This window comes from Eubalaena glacialis, chromosome 7 (assembly GCF_028564815.1).
Source record: "Eubalaena glacialis isolate mEubGla1 chromosome 7, mEubGla1.1.hap2.+ XY, whole genome shotgun sequence".
Taxonomy (NCBI): domain Eukaryota; kingdom Metazoa; phylum Chordata; class Mammalia; order Artiodactyla; family Balaenidae; genus Eubalaena; species Eubalaena glacialis.
In genome coordinates this window covers 4,201,952-4,215,282 of record NC_083722.1, presented here as the reverse complement: position 1 = coordinate 4,215,282, position 13,331 = coordinate 4,201,952, and positions in this window count along the sequence as shown.

The window sequence follows — 13,331 nt, the reverse complement described above, 5'->3', positions numbered from 1 at the left end:
TGACCAACATGCAAATCAAGTCAACTCAGCTTATGCATTGACTCCAAGCTCTCTGTTGTAATAAGTGAACAATCTCTATTATTAGATTTTTTGCTGCCTATCTCTAATGCTAAGTTAACAGATATTCTTAACTTCCAACTTGAAGCACTACAAAATCTTGATATTGTCAGAGGGAAAGTACAATCAGTTTAGTTTTGCTAGACTTGAATATAGTCTTTGGAAAATCAGTTCTGTCATCTCTTTCCCTATCTTACAAGAATGTTCTATTCCAAGCATTCTGGAAAACAGCTAGTTTAGCACAAATAAGTTAACCTGTACTTCTGTCGGTGATGCAATTAGAACATTCTGGCATTCTAGACTTATGTTTTTAAGACTACTTTTCGTTAATAATCTTTTCCTTTGTCAAATGTCGAGAATTATTAAACATTCATAAGAAACTCATTTTGATCCTTTGCCATAAACCGGCACTGGTCAGAATGGCCATCATCAAAAAATCTACAAATAATAAATGCTGGAGAGGGTGTGGAGAAAAAGGAACCCTCTTGCACTGTTGGTGGGAATGTAAATTGATAAAACCACTATGGAGAATAGTATGTAGGTTCCTTAAAAAACTAAAAATAGAACTACCATATGACCCAGTAGTCCCACTACTGGGCATATACCCAGAGAAAACCATAATTCAAAAAGACACATGCACCCCAATGTTCATTGCAGCACTATTTACAATAGCCAGGACATGGAAGCAGCCTAAATGTCCATCAACACAGAATGGATAAAGAAGATGTGGTACATATATACAATGGAATATTACTCAGCCATAAAAAGGAACAAAATTGGGTCATTTGTAGAGATGTGGATGGACCTAGAGACTGTCATACAGAGTGAAGTAAGTCAGACAGAGAAAAACAAATATCATATATTAACGCATATACATGGAATCTAGAAAAATGGTATAGATGAGATTTGCAAAGCAAAAATAGAGACACAGACGTAGAGAATAAATGTATGGATACCAAGGGGGAAAGGGGGGTGGGATGAATTGGGGGATTGGGATTGACATATATACACTCTTGATACTATGTATAAGATAGATAACTAAGGAGAACCTACTGTTTAGCACAGGGAACTCTACTCAGTGCTCTGTGGGAACCTAAATGGGAAGGAAATCCAAAAAAGAGGGGATATATTATACATATAGCTGACTCACTTTGCTGTACAGTAGAAATTAACACAACATTGAAAAGCAACTATGCTCCAATAAAAATTAATAAAAAACTTTTTTAAAAGACTACTTTTTGTTAATAATCTTTTCCTTAGTCAAAAGTCGAGAATTATTAAACATTCATAAGAAACTCATTTTGATCCTTTGCCATAAACTGGTAAATCTTGATAAGTCTAATAACCTTCAAATCTGAAATACTCAAATATGACCTATCTTTTACAAATGTGAACAAAGTACAAAAAAGTGGGAGAGGGGGAGAACTTGCCAAAAGTTACAATGGGTCTGAAGACTCATATTGGACTGGGTACTTATACGAAAAACTCTGCAGAAAGGTTTTTATTTTATCCCATTATGGGTGCGTTGATTGAAGACAGACATACAGCCCCAATACTGGCAACCTCATAACTGACCAGGTCCACAACACCATCCATCTGATTTGGTTTTAGCATAATTATGATCCCAAAGGGCCAGACTTTTGCATCCCTGTATCAGTTAGTCATTGGCAGCAGCAGGCTACCTGGCAGGGAGGGTGGACATAATCTCCCTACATCTGTGGACAAGGGGCTCCTGTTAGTGGAGGGGAAAGCTCCAAAAAAGGCTGCCGCCATGTGCTGTTAGCAGACAACAGGAGTTGGAGGCACCTGCCCGGTAAAGATGACAGGGGCAGGGCACCAACAGCATCTACTCCAGAGAGGTAGCCTATGATTACCCCTGGTGCTGTGGGAATAGAGGGACAGTTATCCCCAAAGCCAAATCAAACACTGTACTCAAAATCATGGGAGAGCCTGAACACGTCACAGTCTGGATTTTCAGAGGGAATTTTTCTGAACGTAGGGAGAGAGGGTAACAATAAATTACCAACCTTGAAAACTGTCAAATTCTTCCACTGGTTTATTGATTCAGAAAATAGGTACTGAATGTTTAAACTTTGCTAAGCTAGACTTTGGGGCTATATAGATGAATAAGCCTTGCCCCTGCCCTTAAGTTGTTCACCATCTTGTGATGAGGACAGGTATTTGAACAGATGATGACAGTTGCCTTGCGGGACGTGTAATGGTAGGGATATGGGAGCACCTACAAAGAAGAATTGCTACCTTATTCTATGTGTTACTCTGTTCCAGGTGCTTGAGATATACACACACACATATCAATTGCCACAATGACCCTGTCAGATGAGCCTTTTTTTATACCCTTAAAGCGTATGAGACAAATGAGACCCACAGAGATTAGTTGACTTGCCCAAGGTCACACAGCTGGTAAGTGATAGGTCGGATTTCCTAATTCATGATGGATCCCCAAGTCCCTGCTCCTGACTACATGTGTGCTATCACCTGTTAAGCTGGGAGGGCAGAGAGAAGGAGTAGGAAAAGAATCTCCTGATGATTTAACCTATGAATCCCAAACTGGGGGAGTCAACTGGGAAGGGAAAATGAGATGAATTCTAAGATTGAGTACAGTGAATATCGTGGGTTTTGCATTCTAAGCAACTGGCATACTTTATGAGCGACCTCATGGACTGCCACACTCCAGGTTTGAAGAAGAAAAATAAGGTCATGTGCCAGCCTGGTATGTCTTATCTGCTGAAGCAAGGTAAAACTCTTACATCTTTTTTTTTTTTTTTTTGCTAAAATAAGGGAGACATATTATCACTGTGGCTATCAAAGTATCTGTGAGTGCAGAAATGTTCATTATTTACACAGCAGCATAAATGCTTTCAGCAATTTACCATACATAGTGCCTGCCGAACAAACATTTCCCTCCCCCAAAGAGCTGAGGAGAGTACAATATAGGACAAAACAATGCAGGAAAAACACAACCTAGACAAATAGAAAGTAGTTTGTGGTCTATATGGCCAGAAAGCTTCATGGAACAGGAGTCATTCTCTGTTTAAAGTATTCTATGGTGAGACTCTATACATGTATTTGTAAAATGCGGATTTGCCTAATCAGATCTATCATTTTTACATGCTTCAGGAAACCAATGAAACCGTGTTTCAAAATCAGCTCTTTGGCAATCAAAGTTGAAGAAAGGGCATTGGTTTAGGAAATGGAGTTGAGAAGTGGCTAGAAAAGACAAAAGGGGATGTAAAAATTAATACAGAATTGGTCATGATTTAGAAAGAATTTGCATAACAGGTTAGAGAAGGGCTGTTTGTCTTATAGAAATGTGTTTCTGGGTTGAGTAATGGTCAGAGCGAGGTCAAAAGGCCCTTCGCAAGTTACTTACTTTTTTCTGTGGCCACAGATTTCATCTCCACGGTCTGCATAAGCAAGTCATAAATGTGGGTTGTGGGTCACAAGAGGAAATGGACTGACAAGGGGCTTGAAGGACAGAGCTCATCTCTATTTTGGACAAGTTATTCAAATTAGCTATTGTGATGATGGTGATGAATCAAATTATTATTGGGGAGTTATTTTTAAACTGATAGTGCAAAAGTTAAGTAATGCATATTATTTAAAATGGTGTGAATGTATCATTAAAATACCCATTGGCCAATTAATATTAAGGTGGGCATATAACTTATTGCCTAAGCCAAGACACTTTTGTTAATAAAAGAAGGTACTGTTAACAATCACCCCAGTACATTATGGGCAAACCATGAGTGTTTCAGGTAAATCTGGACCTACAGTCATCATAACTATTTGTGAGCCATGTACAAAATGGGGAAATGGCCAGGTTACCAAGAAAAATCTGTGAAACCTGAACCTTCTTTATTCATCTTCAGCTTTCAAGGAAGTCATTTACCCTCCAGGAAGTATGATGAATACAAGCCTGCACTCCATAGAGCCTCCTGGATGGCAGCCAGAATTAGGTTTCAAACAAGTTTGAACAGTGAGTTTGTCCCTATCACCTACTGCATTTCTTAACCAGTTTCACTGACTTCAAAGAAGCTTTGAAGAAAAAAGAGGAACCTTTAAGATGTGTGTGAAACCCACAACTGAAAGGGCATTTTCGGCAGTATTTCTGGCTCACTGCTTAGGAAAATACTCCCTGGTGAATGTGAGTCAACATTTATCCGCCCAGCAACTCTCTTCACTCTTCAACAGAAGAAGTCAAAGGACTTGTGAAACTACAGGCCAGTGTTCCCCAACCTCACCAATATCAACATTTGGGGCCAGATAACCCTTTCTTGGGGGTAGGGGCTGTCCTGTGCATCACAGCACGTTTAACAACATCCTTGACCTCTACTCACTAGATGCCGATAGCACCCTCCCCTGAGTTCTGACAACCAAAAATGTCTCCAGACACTGCCAAGTGTCCCCTGGGGGCAAAATCACCCACAATTGAGAATCACGGGTATAGACCATGACCTTTTTGTGCCATTTTCTCTGCTACCAACTTGGCCCATGCTCGAAAGGTCTACAAATCCTTGCATCTTTCAGGTGGAAGGGATCTCAGAGGAAGTAACTCCTCTCTTCCACATGTTTATTAAAGCATCTGTAATATCCCCGGCAGATGATCATCCAGATTCTGCTTGGCTCTTCCAACAACAGGGAGCTCCCTTCTTCGTGAAACAATCTATTGAATGGTTGGCATTTTGAGTATGAGAAAGTCCATTAATGCTGAGCCTAAATAAGCTTCCCTCCTCTCATCCTAACTTCACCCAAGGAGCTCTAAGAAAGCCGTCTCCTCCCTCTTCTACCACACAGCCCTTCTAATGTATGGATTCTCCTTTCTTCCCAGAGAAGCCTCTCTATTTCCTTCCACAATACCTCCCTTAAACAACCCACCAGTTTATCTCTCTGCTTCAAGACTTTCCCAATAATCAAAATGGTGATGGTGATGATGTTGGTGGTGGTGGTGATGACGGTGAGGAGGAGGAGGATGGTGATGGTGGTGATGATGTTAGCCATCATTTATTGAGTTCCTTCTGTGTGCTATATGCTCTTTATCCATCACACTGCAGTCCAATGGACCAAGCATAGTAACTGCCCCAAACAAAGTTGGCAGATTAATCTGAACTACGACTGCCGCCATGTCATTCCCTACTTCATGAACCTACCTTGGCTCTCTACTGCACAGCTCTCTCCCAGCCTTCCAGAGCTCTTCCTCAGCTGTCTCCACTTTTGGAAGCCAGTAGACTTCCTCACTTTTCCCCTCTGAGAGTCTCCAATGCCATCTCCCCAGACTCTTCACATCCCACCACACACACATTAACCCACAACTTCATACACCCTAATTCTTATTTCCCTGGAATTCCTCCTATTGCCTCTACACCCACACAGATATTGTTCCTCCTTCAAAGCCAGGTAAAAGTCCTCCTTGATTTACTTCAATTCACTCACATTTCGAGTAGCTCTTTTTGCCAACGCTGTGCTGCCCACTAGGATGCAGAACTCAGACTGGCTCTCAGACAACTTGTGACAGAGGCAATGTTTAGTCACCAGTGAGACCCCTCAGCCTTCCCTGCTCTCGCTTCCCTGCACTCAAGACAACTTTGGCCAGTTCAGAATCTTTCCCTACCTCACCCCCGAAAGAGAGTTCTACCTTTGCCCAATTACCTTCAGGGGCTTTATGAGACAGAGTTAAGAGAATGGATAGAAAAAGAGAACCCGCATAGACAGAGAAAGGGAGAGAGAAGCCAGAAAGACAAAATAAAAGGTGTGGGTTGGTGCTGGGAAAGGTAGGGGTGTTTTGTTTGAAAGGTTTTAGAGCAGCCACTGCTACCAGGGGCATTTAGGAAAGAGAGGAGACAGATTTCTGAAGAATGCTGCTATAGATTATAACTTAGATCATCTTCCATGTTCTTCCCGAGACACAGGAAACATTTTTAATTACTTTTAGTTACTAGATTGTGCTTATTTGACTGCAACAGCATTAAAAAAACCAGGGCTATGTGGTCCTCAGTTTATATTTGAGTTATATTTATAATCTAAACTGAGACTCTGGGAGGTACAAGGGGGAGCCACTTATAATTATTCTAGAATAACAGACATAAATCAGGACTGTGCTGGGCAAACCGGGATGTCCAGTCACCCTATTTATAATCATTATAAAACGCGGCAAATAGAGGGATGAGATGTGCCCATCTTAGAAGCCCAAAGGATGAGTATCTTATCCAGCAAGTGGCAAGAAAGAGGAGAAAATGTCTGGAGAAGAAAAAGTCTTTCCAACTACAAGGACCTATCGTGAACTTTCTCTTTTCTGAATTAAACATTTTATATCACCTAAATTACATCCTTTCTCATGTTAATTGTTCATTTTTTCCAGTGTTCAGAAAAGAGTAAAAAAAAAATGTAAAACATCAGTCTCTTTATCACCAAAAGAGAAAGAAAAGGGCATCATTTTTCTGCACCTCTCAGTGCTGGGCAGTGTGGGAGATACACACACAGAAAACCACAGTAAATACGTGTGATCTGAGCAATCTTATTCCCTTAGACGGGGGGATGTGCACCCATTTTTCAATTATTTTGTAATGGCCTCTGAGCAAATACTCAGTACTGGGGCAAGAGTCTGATGTCAATACTTTCAGGCAAGCAGGCAGACATTTCTACTTTTGATTAATGGAGACGAGAGTGAACCTGAGTCTCATTTACCAGGCTTCCTCAACATCCCAAGACATCACCGAAGAGTCCAACACATCTATACACCTACGTGCCAAGTCGGGGTAAACACTATTTGGCTTCAGCTTTGAAAAAGAAAAATGCTCATTGCACGCACCACCGCTTTCCTCCCTCCACCCCCAACCTGCAGCTCTGACATTACACTAGTCGGCTTCAGTAAAGAATTTCAAGCGCCATTCTGTAACCAGTGGGCAGGGTCCAAGGGAAAATGGATGCTCTCTCTTATTCAGTTAAATTCAATGTGACGTAGTACCCAAGGGAGCGGAAAATCCACACCGCACACTGCCTTAGCAGCCCGCCTGGGGTGCAAGCAGCGTTCTGGCAGCGGGGGTACAGGTGCTGCAAAATCACCTCTTTGGGCCCTCCAGAGTGCAGACGGGGTGGCGAAGGTGGGGAAAGACCAGTGAAATGTGCTGGGGTAAATGCCCAGACTCAGACAGGAATGCCACAGGCACGGAAGGGAGCCTATAGCCATCCAAAGTGGGTCTTTTGATTTAAATGTCAAATGAACATTGACTTCTCGCTGACGAATACAAGAATGTTCTCTCACCTGCCTAACCCGAGGTGGCACTTTCACTGACTGGTCAGCTCCATCATAAATTATTTCTTGGCTACCCAATTTCAGGATGTATTTCTTAAGACGTATTTCTAGGATACAACCAGTTTTCCTGATAGCTGATATTTATTCATTTATCTATGCATGTATTGTAATAAAACTCAAGCATTATATTAAAGGAAAGAAGGGGGGAGGAGAGGAAGGAAGGGAGGGAGGGAGGGAGGGAGGGAAGGCAGGAGGAAAAACGTTTCCTTATAACCAATTCAGGCTGAAGAAAGAATCGTCAACAATTCATTGGGTTCCAAAGAATGACAGAGACTTGGATAAACTGCTGGTCAAATCGCGCACCATCCCCATCTTCTCTCCGCTTTAGTTTTTGAGAAACGTAAGGGACTCCAATAAGACAGATCCTATTTTCCAACACAAATGTTATTAAGGAGTTCTGCTTCTAACCAAAGCTGAAACACATACATTAATAAAACCACTTTCCTACTTTTCCATTAGAACGCCATCATTGCCATCATTTAATGGAGACTATAGATGTCACCTCAACTTCAGACTCAATTCAAGGCAGATTCTAACTGGGAACAATCTGTCACAAGTTTCCGGTACATTTTATCCTGTTTTGTGACAAGACACTAGACAATTAGGCCAAAGGGTACAGGGAATAAAGCTCAGTAAAGTTCTAGGAATCTAAAGTATAATGTGTCCTTTTATTTTGCTGCTAATAAACATTTGATTGTTGTTTGGAGAACATGTAAGTGGAAACAGTAATTTCCTTTCTGTGACTCTCCTGGAGATGGTAGTTACTTCTTCAGGAGCAGAAACAAGAATTTCCTTTTAGCCTCTTGCCTGTGAACAAAAGCCCACTTAGCTATGCAGGCAGCATGCCTCTAAAAGACTGGGTAAGAGATTATCTCACGTTAGCTTTAGACATATTTCTTTGCTAAGAAAACATTTGTTCCCATAGCTGAAGTTGTATGCAATTTGCAGTCCCTTGTGGTTTCATAATTTAGAAATCAGTTCATGGGGGAAATATCCAAATCAATTTTCCAAGGCACTTATAATTACTGAAACGCTTTCTTTCTAACAATACTAGGAAGTGCCGTATTCTAAGAAGATTAATCTCCTTGAAAACTGGAATTGAATACAAGCTTTCTTTTTTAGGATTTCATCATGTTTGTGAAAATCCCCTCAAAATTTGCCTGCTTTCTTAAACAGAATATGATGTGCATAAACTAATGTCCTTTGTGGTTTGAAAGGCTGTCATGACCGATGCCAGATAATTTCAGGGGGAAGAACTAAAATTTGGAAAAGAAACAAGAGATCTATTGAATTTAATACTTGAATCCTTACATGGGATCAGTCAGACCACTTTCTGGAGTTGTCATACTCCTTCTGGTTCAAGTTTATAAAGTCTCTAGAGAGGAAGACATGAGCCTGAATCCCACGTGCTCCAGCACCCACCCACCCACTGTCACACAAGCTCATGTGTGCAGGGACATATGCAGAGGTGCCACACAAAACAAAACCATTCTGTTTACTATAATTAGAGGAGCAAACTCAAGCCCCACAGGGGCCAGGGAGGTAAAGTTAAATAAGAGGAGTACATTGGAGATACAGCAAAACACAGTCGCAGGCTGGGACGACTGGAGAGCCCATTGTCTGTCTAGAGGGGGAAGCTGTGCTCAATTCCAGCTCGTTAGGCCAAGAAAGGCTGCGGGTCCCATTGCTGCCAGCTTTCCTGATTTGGCAAGAGCAACTGGCACTCTAGATTGTTGTGCGTTCTCTCCCTGTTATTCAAATGCTGCGTAGAATATACAAAAATTATCTCAGGTCAAATGTGACCTGAGGGCCATCTTTTGTCAACACCTAGTAAAAGGCATTGGACTCAAGCTCTGGTGTGGATACTACTTAATTTTTATAAGTTAAATTGATGAGCTGAGTTAAGCTACGTGCAAGTCCCTAAAAATTTACTTTGTGTCTCTGGACCAAGACCTATATTAGGAATCAATCTATCCAGATCAGTCCTGTTGATTCGGCCTCTTAATGTCTCAAGAATCCACCCGTTTCTTTCCATCCTTTCTCACCTGCCACCTCGATAGCTTCCTGCACAGACTCCCCACCTCTTCCTGGCCCCATTCACTCCATGACCCACAGAGCTCTTCTTTGTCCTGTCCAGACCAGGTCACGTTTCCACCCTCATGTGACAGTGCCCTCCTTTGAAACCCTCCAATGGCTTCCCAGGGCTTCCCAGGGCTTTTAGAATAAAATCCAAATTCCTTAAGGTGGATTGCTTGGCCCCAACTTCTGTCCAAACTCATCTGGTACCGCTGTCCCCTCACTATACCCCACCTTCACTGGCTGGGTTCTTTGAGACTCTCACACATGCAAGTTCCTTCCCACCTCAAGTTTTATTATTTCTTGGCTCTTTGCCCAGCTGTTGTTTTTCTCTTTCAGGTCTCAACCTACATATCAACTCCTCAGAGAAAACATCCATGATTGCTGTAGTGTCCCTCAAAAGGGTATGGTCAAGTCCTAACCCAGATACGTGTGAACGTGGAAATAGGGCCTTTGCAGATGTAACCAAGATAAGATGAGGTCATGCTGGATTAGGGTGGGTGCTAAATCTAATGACTGGTATCTTCATAAAGAGAGAAAGATTTGAAGACACAGAGGGAGGATGACCACATGAAGACGGAGGCAGAGATTGGAGGTAGCTACCAGCCAAGGAATTCCAACGATGCCAGCAACCACCAGAAGCTAGCAGAGGACCCTTCTCTAAAACCTTTAGAGGGGAAGGACCCTCTCTAAAAACTTTAGAAGGAGCAGGGCCCTGTGACTCCTTGATTTTAAGTCTCTAGCTTCCAGAACTGTGAGACAATAGACTTTTGTTCTTTTAAGCCACCAAGTTTGTGGTCATTTGTTATAGCAGCCCTAAGACACTGATACAATTACCCAATGTAAAGAGGTTCTTTCTGTTAGCTCTTCTTTCTCACACCATGAGAAAGTGTGAGCTCCTTTCACAGTTTGTAATTATTCATCAGTTTGTTTACCTGTGTCTTTCCAGACCCTAAGAGGCGTGAGGTTGGAAACCAGGTCCATTTTGCTCCCCTGATACACCTAGATTGCACCTGTATTATGGAAGATGCTCCGTAAAGGCTCTCTTAGTTTACTCATGGGCGTTAATACTTCATACTCTTTGGGGCTCTTAATGTGTAGGATGGCTTGTCCTCAAACTGAATAGTCTCAGATTGTTGGTCTGACACCTACTAGTTCTTCTATCCTTCTAGAATCAACGAATTACAGTGCTGGAAAGAATCTTAGAAATCACCCAGCTCCCCACAACCACCAGTCCCAAGAGTTTTTCAGATGTGAAAATTGTGCCTTCTGCATATGCAGCCAGCTGTCACTCCTTACAGCTGCCAGTATGTCCCTGCTTCTGAGCAGCGGCCCTAGATTGGCTACAACGGCCTCGCCTGAGGGTCCGAAGGCAACTTTCCTTCACCTGCAGAAGCAAGCACGTGGCTTGTGACAGCTAGTCACTGCTCAGTGGCAGTTTTGTTTAATTAAAATAATAGAATTTTAAGCCTGGAAGCATCCTCCTTAGACATCATTTGAGTAAAGGTATGCCCTCATTTAATTATGTCTCAGTTATATACACTTTAAATGTGGTGAGATTTATTGCTGTGAATTACCCAATTATCCATTCCCCCAAAATTCACCCAGATATTTCTAAGCATTTCCCAAAGAGCCACCTCCAATGGGCCAGGGACATTCCCCTCAAATTCCCCTGTTCAAACACCATCCAGGGGCCTGAGGGGGCCCCAGGACAGCACTTGTGCCTCTTCTGGTGCCTTCTATTCACCTCTTGAATCCTTCATCCCGAATGTGGGGCATCACTTCTCACAATACAGCTGTAAACTCTTAGCGAGACTTTCCTAGGATCGGGAGTGACGGAAGGGAATTACAACACAGAAAACAATATACAACCACAACCCCAGCCCACAACTGTCCTGGGCTCTGCCTCACTCCAGCCTGCTTCCTGCAGTCAGAGTAGCTGATGGACGTCCACCACGAGTGGAAGCACTTCAGCCTTCCCCATGCCCCAGGGGAGCTCTGGCCACAGAGAAGGCAGGAAGCCCTTCCTCCACCTCACGCTAAGGCCCGCCTCACTTCCTTCTCCAAGACTGATTCCTCCCAAGAATACTTCTCCCTTCAGTGAGCCACCCCCGCCAGCAGTGTCGTCTGGCTCTATGGATTAGTTTGCTAAGGCTGCCGCAAGCAAGTATCGCAAACTGGGTGACTTAAAAGACAGAGATTTATTGTCTCAAGGTTCTGGAAGCTGTAATTCTGAGATCCCAGTGTCATCGGGGTTGGTTTCTTCTGAGGAAGTATCTGTGAGGGAGATTGTTCTAGCTTCAGGTGGTTTACCGGCAATCTTTGGCATTTCTTGGTTTAAAGAGGCAACATGCAATCCTGACTCCATCGTTGCATGGCTGTCTTCATCACCTTCTCTCTGTACATGACAGTCTCTGTGTTTAAATTTCTCCTTCTTATAAGGATAGGAGTGATATTGGATTAGGGCCAACCCTGATGACCTCATTCTAACTTGACTACCTCTATAAAGACCCTACTTCCAAATATCCCATTCTGAGGTCCTGAAGATTAGGACTTCAATACATCTTTTTGGAAGGACGCAATTCAACCCATAACCTATAACCCCAACAAGACAATCACAGCACAGCTTAACATCAGTCTATTTCTTAAAGTATGAGTTATTCATTTTGAAATAATGCTTTATCAACTACAATCCAGATTTGGCTGCTTCAATCTCTTTCAAATTCTTTATTCCAGTCTCCCTCAAAAAACCTTGGGGTCCAGGTTCACCCAGGGTTATGTGTTTTACACATATGCTTTCATCAGTGACTATGTGCAATGTGTCAGGGTTTGGGGGTGCTGCTCACCCCCTCTTTGGCCCAAGGTCCTGAACAGAGTACACACATAAACGCAAACTGATGAGAAACAGAGAAGAGCTTCATCCATCTGGGCAAGCACTTGGCATCTCACAGCAAACCTCTAATAAAAACTCGAGTAGAGAAGATGGCTTAATCTCTTTTTTTCTGCATGTATTCTGGCTTTCTTAATTTATTTTTTTATTTAATTTTTATGTGATTTTTAACGGTTACACTCCATTTACAGTCCTTAGAAAATATTGACTATATTCTCTGTGTTGTACAATATGTCCTTGTAGCCTAGAGGATGGCTTAATCTTGAGGTCTAAGTGGGCCTCCCACTGCCCACGCCAATCTTGGGACCGATGTGCCGCGCCCACGTGTCTCTGGAAGGAGAGAGAGGTAAGCGGGCTGCAGAGCAGATTCCAAGTTCACGAACGTAGCAAGCTGTCCAGAGGTGGACCAATCTCAGAGGCTCCTGAAAACAAACAAAGGCCATTGCCAGCATAAGAAATGACCAACAGCACAGTGACCTGAATCAGTGGGAGAAGCGACTCCAGAAAAACAGGCACTGAAGAACTAGGAGGAAATTGAGACAGAGAGACCCAGAGTGTTGCTCCAGTGCCCCCTGAGTAAGAAGGGGGAGAACCCCTGTGGTCTGAAAACTGAAGCCCAGGAAGCAGAGAAGCTTTCCTCTCTTCCGAGGCCACGCCCCACAGTGAGCTTGTTAAATACAACACCACACTTTCTCTTCTCAACGACTCCCGTATGGTCAATATCTTTATGCCCATTTTAAAGATAAGAAAACCAAAGCCTAAAGAAGTAAATAACTGGACCATACTTTCACAGCAAATAAGTTTAGGGAGGAAGCCAGAACTCAAATCCCACGTTGGTCTGTCTGACACCAAGTGTGACCTGCAGTGTGATCATTTCCATCCTGTGTTAAAAAATGATTGACGACAGTCAGGAACTTACTGGTTGAAATCGGTGAGGTTGAGTTTATTGTTTTGTCAAGGCGAGACGGATTGACGTCC